This window comes from Limulus polyphemus, unplaced genomic scaffold, assembly GCF_000517525.1.
Source record: "Limulus polyphemus unplaced genomic scaffold, Limulus_polyphemus-2.1.2 Scaffold1597, whole genome shotgun sequence".
Taxonomy (NCBI): domain Eukaryota; kingdom Metazoa; phylum Arthropoda; class Merostomata; order Xiphosura; family Limulidae; genus Limulus; species Limulus polyphemus.
In genome coordinates, this window is record NW_013667207.1 from 264,201 (window position 1) to 271,001 (window position 6,801).

At 31.8% G+C, this 6,801-nt stretch overlaps 1 long non-coding RNA gene across 1 annotated transcript in view; it reads right to left on the minus strand.

Annotated features, from left to right (window-relative positions):
- LOC111086974 overlaps positions 1-6,795 on the minus strand; it is a 47,315-nt gene extending 40,520 nt beyond the window's left edge. The window contains exon 1 of the long non-coding RNA XR_002611696.1: positions 6,701-6,795. This is a non-coding gene — a long non-coding RNA (uncharacterized LOC111086974). The remainder of the gene's footprint in view (positions 1-6,700) is intronic.
- Positions 6,796-6,801: the final 6 nt, after the last annotated feature.

A 6,801-nucleotide genomic window follows, 5' to 3' on the forward strand; every position in this document is an offset into this window, starting at 1 on the left:
ACAACCCAACAGATTCTATCTTATTACCAAGCAAAACTGGATGTGGGATATCATCTGCCAGCCCTAAAACTAGTTTATTGTAAAAAACTTGACATTTCAACAGCAGGATGGGGTCCAGATACTGTACAGCTAAACCCAATTAAATCTAATTTCACCTATGAATTGATTATCTTTTACTAACTTTTTCTCACCAGTTTTCCAAATACAAGATCCCTTAACTCATTTATGGCTTGCCCATTTATCATACTTCTTCCAAGTATTTATATGAAATTTTATCTCTGTCTTCAACAGAACACATTACATTCTCCTTTCTTTCTGCAGTTTTCTTATTCTGCCTACAGAATTTAGCTATATCCCCTACTTGATCACCTATAAAACATTTCGGCATAGGTTTGTAATTTCTCTCCTTATCTACAAAATTACTCTATAGAAAGGTTCTCCTTTCAATTCTCAAGGAGCAATAATTCAGTTTTATTTATTTGTGGCAAGTAGTTCTAATAACCCGATTTTTACCTACTTTCAACCCATTATATTTCCTCCTCACTACATATTCATCCGCTAATGTTAGTGCTTCATGTACATTTGCTGCCTTCCTTTATTTTAACCATCTTACTAACTGTGTTGGTAATTTTGTAAAAACTTGTTTTTCCAACATCAAACCTACAATCATCAGCATCTTCAGTACAGTTAGATCTTCAATCCTTTTAACTAGCAACTCATGCAACCTTGTTCTGTACTCTTTAAATGTCTCATTTGTTGTTTCTTACCACTCTGATCTTCCTGCCATAAGTTTACGGAATTAACTCGTACGTCTCTAAAATAACTGATTTCACTACATCATGCTTTAATTCATCTTTGCTCCAAATTCTACTGTATGCTGCTAACACCTTTTCAGGTAATGCAGGAAGTAGTTTTCTCATCATATCCTGTGGCTGCCATTCCTATACTTTTGCAATTTTTTCAAAAGCACAGCAAAATACATCCATACTGCTTTTGCAAAATTTAGGCAACTGCACATAGATGTTTATTTCATGCATGCCAACCCTATTACGAAACTTACCCTACCTTTCATACATCCTCAACTCAAATTCTCTCCGATATTCATTTCTAACTGTATCTTAGCACATTCTACATCATTACCATGATAACTTTCACAAAGACCACTAACAGTTCCTATATTGTCACTAAGCTCAAGGTTAAAAAAATCATCTACTGTGACTCCTGCTTCAATTAAAACTTCACATATCTAATCATTTTCCAATTGTTATTACATGTTACACCCAATTCTCTATATTTATTTACTAACTAACTTTTGTCAGTGCTTTCCCATTCTCATCCATACTAGAATCAACTGAACCACCATCAAAACCAAAACAGGCAAGATAAGAACAAAAAGGAAACTTGCTCTCTTTTCCAATTTCATTGCTTTATCCAGCTAACTTTCCTCCTTGGGTTTTGTTGACGTAGTTCCAGCTTCAAACTTTTCTTTTGTTGTTGGGTTTCAATTCCTAAAGTATTGATAAATCCACTTCTAACATCTGTTTATTAAAATCATGTCATACTCACACTTCACTTCCCCTTCTTAATGTCCGATGTTTAGTACTGGTAATCAATAACAAACATACTTAGAACTACGTTTTATTTCTTACTGGCAGCAAATTACTTTCTTTCTTCACTTCTCTCAACTTATTTGTTCTCTCTCTCATACCTCCTGGTCTTTTTTCCTTCTTTCTTTTGTTGACCTCCTGTCTTTTTTGTATTCCTTTCTCAAATCTATGCCAAACCAGTCCCTGTCATCTAATGTTGCACCTATTTTCCTATTTCCTGTATCTTAGATTATAACGTTTCATAAATATAGGAGGTCTTTGCACCAACTGAATTTTTTTCTAATGATTTAGAGTACTATAATCCCCTAATCCCTTAGCTGCTTTCTTACTTCTTTCAACTTCAATCAGTTACCTTACACCTAACTTCATAACAGCAACGCTGGCCAGTTGGCATGATCCGATGACACTAAAATTATTTAACGTATTGTTTAATTCCTCATGTTATGTGACAAAATCTACTGTAATGTGGGATGTTCATCACAGAAACCGTTGAAACTTTGCAGAACAAATTCTAACAACTACATGCTGCCGATTGCTTTTCCTTGATAACTGATGGTAGCGCAAACAAAACCAACACAGAAAAAAAAATTTTTTACAACACTCTAGTTCTCATACTTTAATAATAAAAGGAATGCACTATTCTGCTCCTTTAACTCTAGTTTAAGTCTATTGATTAATATTCTCAACTTTTCTTAATTATTAGCCCTTGCAAGAATTTTACTGTCGTCTAATTATAGGTTTGTTACACTTGTATAGCACATCTCTTAATACTTGAATATGACATAGATATCAAATTTCCAAGTTCATATATGCATGCTGCTAACCACCTAGTGGTGGAACCTATATAACCTAAATTACATTTGGGACATTTAAATTCATATGCTACACTAGAAATTTTGTAGGCAGATATTCCATCTTTATATATCTGATAAAAAAATTGTAATTTAAATACAGGCTTAAAAACACACCTTAACTTGACTTCAGGATAAGTTTGATGAATTAGCTTTTTTCTAATTCACCACAATTGCCTGTTTCCCAGTATATGGTAGAATAAATGCAATTTTTTTTGCTACAAAGAAGTGGATGGTATAGAAACGACCATCTTATATAATGTAATTATGTGTTACATAATTTATAATACTTTTTTTTTTGATAAACAACAGAAAAATAAGAACTTAATATAAACTGTCCAGTCAAACCTAAAAATGATTGGTCATAAAATTAATCATGCTCTACTATGCACAGTAATATTCACAACAGTCTCCCCCCCCCAGTTAATCAAGTCTTTTGTTTACTTACTGTACAGCAGTAGTATAAAACTTTGCATACTACTTTATGTTTACTGATAAAAACATTTATACACCTGAACTTCATACCACTTTACCAAATATAGAATTAACCTCATAGTTCACTTACTTGTATGATAAAATATTAAAAATTTTGAAAAACTGGAACATTATTATTACTAAATGTTAGTAACTATTATATAAGTATCACAACATGAAGATGACTTTAAAACATTACATTAACACACTTAAAATGGCAAAATATGTATCATATTTGAAAGTTAAATTGCAAAAACATAGAATGTTATAAAAAATACCATAAGTCTAATTGGTAATGTCACAAAATCAAGTGTCAGCCAGGATTTTTTAAGCATACTAAAGGTAAACAAAATGTTAAAATGTGGATTAGGTCCTTAAAAGATAGTGATGGCAAGGTTATTGTTCAAGACTATGCGATGGCAAAGCTTTTAAATGCTCTCTTATCTTCTGTTTTAACAAAAGAAAATATCAGCAATATTTCTGACCATGAACATTCTATGATAAATATTGGAATTGGCCTTGAATCAAGTACATACTACTAATCCTTTGATGGGACGTAAAATAGTTGAGAGGTTAAAAGTAGATAGAACATTAAGACTAGACAAAGTTGCTTCTCCAGTTTTAAGGAAGCTTAGATATCAGATGTACCATCCTCTCTTATTTTTGGTAGGTCCATAAACAGCTTGGTGCCTGAAGATTAGAAATTTGCCAATGTTACTCCTAAAATTACAATCCGGTTAGTCTTATTTCCATATTGGGAGAAACATTCTACAGAAACTGATGAAAAAAAGCTTTACAAAACATTTTACTGAAATATATCATAAAAGAAACCACCATGGATTCATCAAAAGGATATATGTTTTTTTCAAGGATTTTACTTATCTGGATGATGAGAAAAGTGTAAGCTTGTTGTACTTATATTTTCAAAAAGCTTTTGATAACATGCCAATAAAAAGAGCAGCTACAAAAATCACACGTATAGAGGTTGAGAAAAGAGTAGTAAACTGGACCATAAGGTAGACAGATGGGATAAAGCAATATGTTGTTATTAATGAATTCCAGTCAAGCTGGACCTTTGCAGTAGCAACTGATGTTGGAAATTGTCAATCTAAAGAGCTGCATAAAAAGTACAAAGATGTCCTACAAAAGTTTAGGGATAGAAATAAATGTTTTGCCCCTTTTAGGCATATTTAGTTAAATTCATTTTAAAGATAAATAAACCAGATGTAAATAAAAATATAATATAAATAATAAGCCTAATTCCTATTATTCTGAGGTTGATAGTATTAGGAACAAAATGGACTAGTTCAGAACAAGTCAAAATGGAAGACTATGGGTTGAATGGAATACTAAAACTTCATTAGATTTGGAGAATAGTGATAATATGAATTGTTTTCAAATTTCATGTTATAAGTCACTTGTATAATTTAATACTGACAGACTTCTTTAAAAAAAGGAGTGGGGAGGCTCTTTATATAAGAATAACCTGTAGTTGGTAGCATGAATCTATACGGGTTACTGTAAGGGATTTCAAGAGTAGAAAGTTTTTAAATACAGACTGTTATAGGCCACTTGATCAAAAAGAATATGTCAATGAGAAATTTTAAAATGAGATTATGATTGTTACTAATAAGAATAATACTTTAATATGTATGGGAGACCTTTATACTCATTAATTTAGATTGTTTGAAATCAAATAGTAAAAGAGAAAGGTTTCTTGAATTGATTAAGGAATATTTTCTATACCAAGTGGTCAGAATGCCAAGAGCAGAAATGCCATTTTACGCTAACTGTTATCCACTAACGGAGATATGGTTGCAAGAGTTGAAATGGAGGAACATTTATAAAAGTGTTCATTTTATTATTAGGTTTCACATTTGCTGCCAACTGAGATAAAAAGAAACAAAATTTTTGAGGCCATGAGACAAGATTTAACATTACTGAATTGGTTAAAAGGTGATTTGGATACTTGGATTCACTGAAAGAAAGCCTTACCTTACCAATATGTTGGAAAGTTACTTATCTGTATGGTGAAAGGATGTGAAATTAGTGTACTTAGATTTTGAAAAAGCTTTCCGGTAAGATGCCACAAAAAAGGTTAGCTAAGAAAATTGCAGAAATTGGGGAAAGACAAGTTAACAGGACTGTAAGATCACTGGATGAGAGAAAGTCATAAGTTATTATTTGTTATTAGTAGTGTGCCTTAAGAGTTAGTGTTAGTTAGTTGTTTTTCTTATTTATGTTAATAACACTGGTAAGGACATGATTAGAAAAGCAGTGAAGTTTGCTGATTACATTAAGCAAACTTGACTACTTTTGAAGTCATTCTTTAGTACCAGAAGAATTGCAGGGATTAATTGGTTAGTTGAACAAACAGTATGCAAGTTACCTTTTATTATGATGAATATAAGATAAAACATTTGGATTATTATAATTTGGGTCATAAATTTAACATATATAGGAATCTAATCAATAGCAGGACTGAAGAAAATTAGCTTGGCATAGTGGTAAATAATTCACTGAAGCCATTACTGCAATATTCTGTTGCTAATGGTAAGGTTAACATTTTTGAATATATATCTATGGACAATTGATTACAAGTCAAGAGATAATTAAGTCTTACTTGGAAAACAACATCAGGTTTTGATCTTATCTAAGAAAAAATATTGACCTGCCAAAGAGGATTCAAAGAAGGATTAATCAGATAACCCCAGAGATAAAAAGATTTTGTTATGGGAATAGTTTAAGATCTCTTCATTTATTTTTTCTTCAGTAAAGAAAGGTAAGAGTTTATCTTACTTAAGTTTACAAAGATTATATTAAAATATAATCAATAGGAAAAAAGGCTTCTGATACCTTTATGGTGAATTCTTAACACAATATGAAAAGAGCTTATAAGATACAAGATTAATGTAAAAAATATCTAAAGAAAAGCTAGGCTCTTCTTAAGACAATTATATTTTTCTAAAAGAGTGATTAGCTTATTGAATGGGTTGCAAATCAACAGTAGGCCAGGTCAGCACATTGCAAAAGCTCAAGATGAAATTGATGATTTGTTGAAAATTAGTGTAAATGAAAGTTTAACATTTTCTTGTGAGTGGGTGTGCAGGGACAAACTTGAAGGACCACTTGATCCCTTGATGTTCTTGTTACATTGTTTTTAGTAAAAATTTCAAAAAAAACCTTTAGCAGTTTTTTTGTTGTTGTTCTTGTTTCTGACACCAAGCCAACTATTTATCTACTTTTTATTTTAAAATCTAAATCCATTTCATACAAATTTAACCTACTAATATTCTTTTGGCAGTGTGATTTCAAATCCTGTACCCCACCCAACCTCTATACATTGGTTTCCAAACTGTGTGTCACTGCAAGTTGCTAGGGGTGTCACAAGAATTTAACCAAATGAAGAATAATCAAGAACATAAAAAATACTGCATGTGGCAGCAGGGATGTCATGCAAATCATGGTAAGTGGGTTAGGGTGTCACCAGTTAAAAAAAAAAAGACTGGAAACCACTGCCCTTTCCTAGGTATAGCATAACATTAAAAGACAATACAGGACTTTTGATTCATATAGGCTGTTCTATGCACTTAATTAAACTATACACTACAAATCACAAAGTCAGCCCTTATCTTTTAAATATACTTATTAAGCTTTCTTATAAACTCCCTTAAATTAATTATATCTACCACATGTCTGGATGGAACCCATTCCAAAGGCCAACACCCTGTTTGAAAAATAAAGCTGTCTTAGCTGAAGATTACTAACCAGCCAAAATTTGTCCTCTAGTCTTAACATTCTCACTGTTGCGTCATCGAGATCACGTGACAATTCTCACGCTATCTTGTTTCTAGAACTATCATGTACTT